The following is a 9,841-nucleotide window of genomic DNA, read 5'->3' as shown; positions in this document are numbered from 1 at the left end:
AAAGTAGGGTCTGCAAGTCTAAATGCACCCAAACCAAAAAGAGGAAAAAATGCTAGGTAAGTAGGCTGGGTAGGTAGTTTTTGAGGTTGCAGAATGTTGATATGTGATCAGTCTTGTGTTTTAAAGTGATATTGTACTTCAGATCACAGCTACAAGGCAGTTTTTGTTTGGAGGAACTCAAACTGGACATCTCTAACCTCCCCTTCTTCCTTTTCCCCCAAATCACTCACTAATTTCCCTGAAGAGGTCAAGATCTGCTTCATTCCCCTTAGTTTCAACATTTTCCATATCATTTGCCTGGTGAAGATTCGCTTCACTCAAAGATTTCGATTCTTCCTCTATGAGTCACTTTTCCCCCTTTGATAGCCTAAGATCCACATACTTAGCGCTTTCTTGTCATTTCTATATTAACTACTAACTCAATTATGTAAATCCCTATCTGTGTTTCCCTTCCCCTACTAAAATTATGTTAATAGCTCCCCTATATACTTATCCCCTCCCCCTGGTTGAAACATAACCATAAGTTCATTGGGAATCGCTAAGTTTATCTGAAACTCAGCAAGAACCCTCATCTCCACCCTCAAACTATCTCTTCATGCATATTACTCCATCACATAGCATAAAATTCCTTTCATGTGTATAAAAACCATCTTATTCGACTTATTTTCACCCTCCCAAGGCATAAACCCCTCGTTTTCCTTAAAACCCTTCTCAAACTACACAAATCCACTGTTCTAGGCTTTCGGACCCCTTCCGATGCCTTAAAAACCTATTAAAAACCCCCCAAACTCCGCAAACCCAAGTTTTTGGAGCCCCGCGGCACTGTATTAAGATTCGAATATTCACGGGCCCCGTCCCTAAACCTCTGCTGCCTCATCTTTGCCGCCAACCATTAGATCTGGCGCGCCACAGATCAACGGTGGGTGGGTCCTTTCCCCAGCGAAGCCGCCGAGGGTTAACGCCTGGGAGATCGACGGTTTTACCACCGTACTCCCGCCATACATCACCCTCTCGGCTGTGGCAGAGCCCCCTCTGCCAAGCTGTGTGCCCAAAACCAAAAACCGCCTCCGCCCAATGACATCGTCTTGCTACATCATCAACCTGCGTCAGGCCTCCTGCCAAGTCGTCACTGCCACATCACTGCCACCGTGTATCGCCACGTCACCTCCTCCGCTGTACCGCCACATCACCCGGCCGTACTGCTGATGTCATCTGCTGACGTCACCCTGCCACGTCACCTCGTACTAGGACCCACTGCTGACGTCATGCTGATGTCATCACTCAAAAAGGCGCGAAAGGCGAAAATCGTGCTTAGGAAGCCCAGATTCAGATTTTGAGGCAGTTTTTCATGCGCAATTAGCGCCTAGCACTAATCGCGCATGGCTACGGGAAATGGGCCAAAATGGAAAGCCCCTCATCGCGCAACCCCCAGCAAGCCCGAAAGGCACAGAATGACCTGTTTTTCTTCGTGAAGCATTCAGAAAGGGGCAAACACACTTTTTAGAGCAACAAAAGGCTGAACAACTACCATGAAGGATCGATGGGATAGTCTAAACCATTCAGAAGATATTAAAGACTCCAGGATCAGCGCCAAAGAGTATCAGGAAGCGGCAAAGAGTATCAGTTCAGCAACATCAAATCAGGTGAAAATTAAAAACCTTCATCAAAGTCAGCAAAGCAGTTAAGGCCATTTAAAAGCCTATCTGGTCGGGATTAGTGCACATTAATGCCAGCGAAACAGCAGAAAAACCAAGTTAGAGGTGGAGATAAAGGAAAAATCAAAATTATTACAGCAGGACTTCACCGAGCCACCCAGGACAGACATTAACTCAGTTTTGATATAGCTGCCCTCAGCGCAGCTCAAAGATATTTTCACGCATTTATTTCTGGATAAGATTAGGTTAAATTAATCATTTTCTTTCAAACCTGTTTAGGTCGGTTGTAATAGATTAATTTTTGGATAATTTTCCCTATATATACCGACCCTCTGTATTGTTTAAAGGGTTGGTTGGTTGATAATCCTCATTAGAGACTCGCACTGGATATCTGAGATGTTTTACTTAATCAAAGATTTCTGAAAAGCTTTGGAGGAATGATTGTCTGCTCTGTGTCTAATGGTTTGAAGAATTGAATGCGGAATTCTTATGCTGCTATATGAATCAATAGGTTTTCCTTACCTCTGTTATTTCGATTTCACATATGCTCAAGTCGCAGAACAAAGGATTGGTTTAGAATTTGCTTGGTTGCACTCTATGCTCAGTTTCTGTGGCTTCTTAATGTTTTCCTCTTGAATTAGGCATAAATATGAATTCTGTTATGGCTGATGTTTGACCTATTTTCACATATAAATGACTATTATTTAGGAATTCTTAACTGCTCCTAGATAGGGCTCATTTGTCTTCTCTTTGCTAACCTGAATGAGAGATTCTTACTTGCTCCTCATTCCTTAGCCTTTAATCCACCTCTTTTACCTTGAATGATTGTTTCATATACAGCTAGCCTGCTCCATATTCCTTCTTGTGACCAGGAAAACGCACCAGCATTCCTACTCCTTGACTCCACACCCAATGGTTCTAAAATTTTCATGCTATCCCTACCTCTTTACTTGAAAGCATCATCCTTCCCACCAAAAAACAAAACAAAACCCCTTGAACTCAATAACTAGCCTAAAAGCATTATCAACAAAGCTAAATCCGAAAGAGAGAGCCCTCTCTGATTGCAGGTGGGCTAGAACCTGCAGTCCAAAGATTGGTCTATGGTTACCTCGGTCGTATCCTTTTGATGCCGACTAGAAGGACAACCTGAGTGATAACATAATGGCGACTCCGCTGGGGACCTCCTCAGTTATTTTCACAAATCAAGTTGGAAAACTCCATAGGAACAAAAATCAATGCTGTATGTTCCTTAAAACTACAGATGAAGTCTGAATGTCGGGCAAGAAGCCTTTGAAACTGTTCTTGCTTTGCAGTTACAGGAGTAAATAAATGCTGCTTCATTCAATCTTCATGCTAGGTTTAAACTACAGATAGCTGTCCCCGAAATTTAATCAGTTCCTTGCCAATTCTAAAAACATTCGCAGAAAATACCAAAACAAATTCAGAATCTGGCTCCCAAAAAGAATTCTTGTTATACTAGGTCAAATCCAGACCCAAATCCACCAGCTGCTTTTGAAAATCCGAACTTAATCCCAAAAATCCTTAGGAAGCAAGAACAAAGAGAAGATTTTGCTGATAATAGTCCTCAAGCAGTTCGCCCAAGCAGTGTTCCAACCCCTGTCAAAGTCTTATTTTGTTCAACCCCTACTTCCCCTTGTTCATCATCTAATTCCCAAAGCACTCCCTCCACACCTCCATTCACTAGACATACTACCATCGCCACTACTGTTGTTCCAATTGTCCCAGTTGTTTCACTCATCCCTGTTGTTCCAGTCGTCCCTGTAAACAAGGCCAATAGATATGCACCCTTGCAATTACCTGCAAACCCTGGGGCTATGCCTCAGGATTATCAAACTAAAATCACATATTTTGATGGAACTGGCACTTGCACAACCCTTCAGCATACAAAGAAGATGCAAGACTATTTTGAGAACTACGAAATAGATGATGATAGTGTGAGAATGAAAATTTTTGTTCAAAGTTTAATAGGTGATGTAAGAACTTGGTTCAAATCACTTGCTACAAATTCCATAACCACTCCGGATGAGCTTTACCAATCCTTTACCAACAGATGGGAGAAAAAGAAAGACCCCTTGCACATACTTGCTGAGTACGATACAATAAAAAGAGGCCCTCAAGAGTCTGTCCTAGATTACTGTGCTAGATTCAATAATGTCTATAATGCAATACCACAGAATCTGAGACCTCCACCTGACCTTGCCTTGTATAAATTCCCTGATGGATTCGACCCAGATATGGCCTACCACTTAAAATAAAGAGTCCCTCAAACCCTTGCAGACATGCAAAATGTCGCTGTTAGCGTAGAGGCCAACCTGATTTCCAAAAGAAATAGAGCTAGAATGGAGAGAAGAACCACTTTCAAAGAAGAACCCACAGCCTTAGATCAGAAACTTGATGCTATTATTAATGGCATGCAAAGGCTGGGAGACAGAGTAGAAAGTGTTGAGAGGAAATCATCATGGGAAGGAAAACAGTCCAATACAATAAGGAACCCAAATTTCAGGAAAACACAGAACACAAATGCTGGTAGGTCTAGTCCAGACCATGATATAAGACCACCCTTTCATGAAAATTATGCGGAAGCATCTACATCTAGTGAACCCCCAGAGGACACTCACATGAACCTGGTGGACTCGAGGGTTGAGCAACAAATTTTCCTAACTCAACAAGACCAAGATGAGCATGAATTTAATCAATTTCAGACTAAGTCTGGTGAGTCTTTTGATTTCAAACAAGGCTATGATACTGTTGTGTATGAGGTCCACAAACAATATAAGCTGAGAACTAGGACCATTGACATTCCTGAACCTAACAAACCAAAGGATGGAAAATAGCCCAACAAGACTAAAGGCAAGGTTGTCATAACAGAACCAGCTGATATACCTGTCCCAAACCCGCATCAAGTGACTGTAGAGGACATAACACAAATGCAGCCTTCTATTGACCAGCCTCGGCCACCTTCTTCCTCGAAAGAAAATTTGAACAGCATTCCGAAAAGCCCTCCTAAAACAGAAAAACCGCAATCAAACACTTCCCATAACACTGATAAACAAGGCCAAGTTGCTGATACTCCAATGGAAAAAGGGAAACCTGCTTCTCACATTACTAAAACCCAATCTGAAAAATCATTTGACTTAGAGGCAGAAATAGGTAAATTGAAGATATCCATCCCCTTATCCGAACTGGCCAAACATGATGTGTATAGGCAACAAATTCAAAGGTCACTTCAAATGCCGGAGGTAAAGGATGATGTGAATGTTCTTGATGATCAACCTGAGCTATTGTTTAGTCCAGAAGTTAATGGAAAATCAACATATGGATCTGTCTTGCCCTTTTATCTCAGTTTACATATACATGACAAAGTCCTGCACAATGCCATGTTTGACTCAGGTGCCTCCCACAACCTTATGCCCAAAGCTGTAATGGAAAAGCTAAACCTTGATGTTACAAGACCCTACAAAGATCTATTCTCCTTTGACTCAAGTCAAGTCAAGTGTTTAGGCCTCATCAAAGACCTATGTGTCTCCTTAGTCCAATTTCCTAACAAGACAATCCTCATGGATGTGGTGGTTGCTGACATTCCACCAAAGTATGGCATGTTATTGTCAAGATCTTGGGGAGCAAAACTCCAAGGATCCCTCCAATTAGACCTCTCTTGTGCCACTATATCTCTCTTTGGGCAACCAAAGACACTGTATAGAGAAACACTGATGAAATATGTGGTAACTAGTGAGAGTAAGCCTGAAAATTTTCCCATTTACTCAATCCATTCTGATATGGATTCTTTTATTTTATTTAATGATGAAATAAGTCCTCCCATTGATGACAAGCCGTTGGCTTTAGAAATGAACACACACATCAATGAAGAATTGGTTGCCCATACTGATAAAACTGTCAAAACAATCAAGGCAACCAGCTTACAGAAAATTCAAATCTGTCCGCTGCAAGAATGACTGAAACTCTTGACACTAACCACAAGCAAGAAATCATATGGTATTTAGAGTTTGATGGCTTTATTAACAAGTTAGGAACAGGGGTAGGTGTCTGGATTCACAATGCATATAACAATCATGTAGAAGGCCATGCCTACAGACTAAACTTCAAATGCACTAATAACATGGCAGAGTATGAGGCTCTCCTCTTAGGCCTTAAACTGCTCAAAGCTCTAGGAGCTGCAAAAGTATCCATTTTAGGTGACTCTGATTTAACCATACAACAGATGAAAGGTAATTTTGTTACCAATGACAATAGAATGAGGGCCTATAGGACTGCTGCCACTAGTATACTCAACACATTCACTGAATCCAAGCTTGCCAAGATTTCAAGAGAGCATAACATTCATGCACACATCCTAGCCACTTTTGCTAGTACATGCAAGCTTCCCTTTGAACCAAATCATCATTTCACTGTTGAATAAAACACAGGCCCGCTATCCCAAATAATGTTAAATATTCGCAAGTGTTCGAGAATGAGGCCCAGATTAACAATTTCCTCACCCTTGAGCATGAGTTTTCAAATATTAACATTGACATGGATGATATGACGGATGAACAACAAAAAATGAATGAAAATCAGTAGGCTATAACGCCTATAACGGCCAAACGAATGCTGAACCCAACTGTTTTTGATAATACAAATATAGGAGAACTGAAATTGATGCATTTGGAGGAAATAGCTGAAACAGAGGCCGAGATCGTTGATCTAAAAGATAACTTACTCCCTACTGGCCTCACTCTGTTGGAAGAAATGTTTGATGCTAATGATGTTCCCAAGAAACCAAAAATGCAACCCCTAAACGCTGCTATAGAAGAACATAACATCGGGACAGCAGAGAAGCCCAAAATGATTAAATTATCTAAAAATTTTCCACCATATCAGAAGCCCAAATATGTCGATTTATTCAAAGAATTCCAAGATGTATTTGCTTGGAGTTATGAGGATTTGAAATCCTATGACACCTCAGTAATCCAACACACCATTCCCTTAAAACCAAACCAAAGGCCCTTCAAACAGAAACTGAGAAGAATCAATCCTATGCTTCTCCCTTCGATTGAAAAGGAAGTGAAAAGAATGTTTGAAGCAGGTATCATAGCGCCCATCAGATTTTCTGAATGGGTATCCAATCTTGTTCCTACAAGAAAAAAGATAGGAGAGATTAGGTTATGCGTAGACCTAAGAAATTTAAACCAAGTCTCCCTAAAATACCACTACCCATTTCCCAAAATGGATCACATTCTGCAGAGAGTAGTGGGATCATCTAGAATTTCTTTGCTAGATGGCTTTTCAGGTTTCAATCAAATACTGGTTCACCCGGATGACCAAGACAAGACAGCCTTTACCACACCGTGGGGAACATTTAAGTATGTGAAGATGCCATTCGGACTTAGAAACGTTGGTGCCACCTTTCAAAGGGCAATGGATATTGCATTTTCCAAAGAAATACATGATTTCCTAGTTGTATATCTTGATGATCTAACCCCTTTCTCTAAATCTGATCAAGAGCACCTGAAACATTTGAGGCAAATATTCATGACATGCAGGAAATATGGCATTTCCTTGAACCCAAAAAAATCCCTCTATGGATTTGAAGAAGGCAAACTCTTTGGCCATATCATATCAAAGGATGGGATTAGAATTGATCCTGAAAGAATCCAAGCCGTCCTCCAAATCCCATATCCAAGAAACATAAAAGAGTTGCAAGCATTCCCGGGGAAGATCAACTTCCTAAGGAGATTTATTCCAAATCTAGCTGAGCTGATAACACTGCTAAGCAACATGTTAAAAAAGGATGCCAAGGTAAGATGGTCTCTTGAAACAAAACAAGCCTTTGAGGGCATAAAATCGGCCTTAACCCAAGCCCCTGGCCTTACAAGTCCACAATTTGATAGGGACTTTATCATATTTTCTTTTGCATCTGATCACACCATAGCTGCTGTTATTTTGCAAAAGGATGATCAGGGAGCTGAAAAGCCAATTGCATTTTTCAGCCGAGCCTTAAGAGATGCCCCTTTGAAATATCCAATCATGGAGAAGCAGACCTATGCCTTGGTCAAAGCAATCAAAGATTTCCGAGTGTACATTTTATATTCACATGTAATTGCCTATGTCCCAAATGCTATTATAAAAGACATATTAACCCAAGAGGGATTAGAGGCAAAAGAGGCAAATGGATTGCAAACATCCTTGAGTATGACATAGAAATAAAACCAACCAAGCTCATAAAGGGACAAGGTTTAGCCAAACTAATGTCTGAAACAAACTTTCAAGCCTTAGACATTAACCAATTGGACAATGAATAGGAGCTGGCGAATCCACAGATCAGCGAAACCTTTTTGCAATCCCCATGGTACGCTGATATATGCTTTGTTTTGTTAAACCTGTTTGCTCCCCTAGGATTGTCCAGAACTAAGAAAAGATTTTTAAGAATGAAGGCTTCAAAGTTTTGTGTCATAGATGGTGCATTATTTTGGAAAAATCATGAAGGTATATTTCTTAATTGTTTAATCATGAATGAAACTAACAATGTCATGAAAGAATTCCATGCAGGTGACTGTGGAGGACATATATATTGGAAATCCACTGCTGATAAAATTCTAAGGGCTGGTTTCTATTGGCCCTCTCTTTTTTCAGATGTAAAGAAGTTTTCCATTTCATGTCACAAATGCCAAATCTTTGAGGGCAAAAGAAAGTTGTTGCCCCTGCCCCTTAAACCCATCTCAACTGAAAAGCTTTTTCAACAATGGGGTCTTGACTTCATTGGAGAAATCCATCCCTCTTCCTCAAACCAGTACAAATGGATTTTAACAGCCACCGTCTATTTCACCAAGTGAGTTGAGGCCATCCCATGCAGACAAGCCAATGACACCATCATTATCCAATTCCTTGAGTGCAACATCCTTTCTAGATTTGGTTGCCCTGAGAAGATCATTACTGATAACGCCGCTGCTTTTAAATCCAAAAAAATGATCAATGTTTGCCACAAATTTCACATCACCTTGGGACATTCCACAGCCTATTACTCCCAAGGTAATGGCTTGGCTGAGTCATCTAATAAGAGCCTGATTAATATCATAAAGAAAGTGCTAGAAGAAAACAAGAATAACTGGCATAGAAAGCTCACAAATGCCCTATGGGAAAATAGACTTTCAACAAAGAAATCCATTGGGATGAGCCCTTATGAGCTAGTATATGGCATGGAAGCCATGTTTCCTTCATATTTGGGCATCCCTACTATCGGACTGTTACAGGAGATTCAGGCTGAACCAAACAACATTCAACGAAGAATCAACCAAACCATTCATCTTCAGCAAACCAGAGAGCAAGTTTATGACATAGCTCAGATTTTGCAAGAAAAGCTCAAAAGGATGTTTGATAAGAGAGCTAAGGCTGAGGATTTCTATATTGGTGACAAAGTTCTAAGGTGGGATTCACGGAGAGAAGACAAGGGAAAACATGCAAAATTTGATTTTTTATGGAAAGGGCCATTCGTTATTTCTGCTGTTCAGGGAAATAACACATATTTTCTTAAATCTGTAGAGGGCAGCACGACTGAAGAAGGCCCTGTGAATGGCCGAATGCTGAAACATTACCATGATCCCTTTTAAAGGGATACAATTCAGCTCTGTACATATCTCTTTGTACATTGATATTTGTATATATCAGCGCTTTGTTTTTAGTTTTGTGTAAGCAATCTGAGTGTTAGAGGAGAAGCAGCAATGTTTGTGAAGACACAGCCAATTGCCAGTATTCTATTCTTTAAAGCTCTGTCTCTACATTAATCTTGGTAAAACAACAATAGTAGCACTGTCATATCACAAAAATTCATGGTAAAAGCAAACAGTGGGCAGCTTGCAGTCTTCAGTCAAACAGTATCAATAAGAGAGGAGCACTTTTTAAATTTCACATCAGCAACTGTTTCTAGACTAGAGCTAAAGGAAACACATTAGTTTTGATCTCTGTTTTTCAAAGGCACAATGCTCAAGCAATTCTGTACATAACATCAAGCAAGCAGAAGAAAGAAGGCGATGCTATGCAGTTTACAATAATTCAGTTGAGGAAGGAGCTGTTCATATTTCAAAGTTTCACACTATAACAGCCAGCATAAAGAAGTTTTTCAATCCACAGCAACAATAGAAGATCAAGGCAATCTGACCTATTGTTCTTGG

Source organism: Pinus tabuliformis, chromosome 5_2, assembly GCF_031772625.1.
Source record: "Pinus tabuliformis cultivar Carrire ecotype Pingquan chromosome 5_2, CPIR1, whole genome shotgun sequence".
Lineage (NCBI taxonomy): Eukaryota > Viridiplantae > Streptophyta > Pinopsida > Pinales > Pinaceae > Pinus > Pinus tabuliformis.
This window is presented reverse-complemented; position numbering follows the sequence as displayed.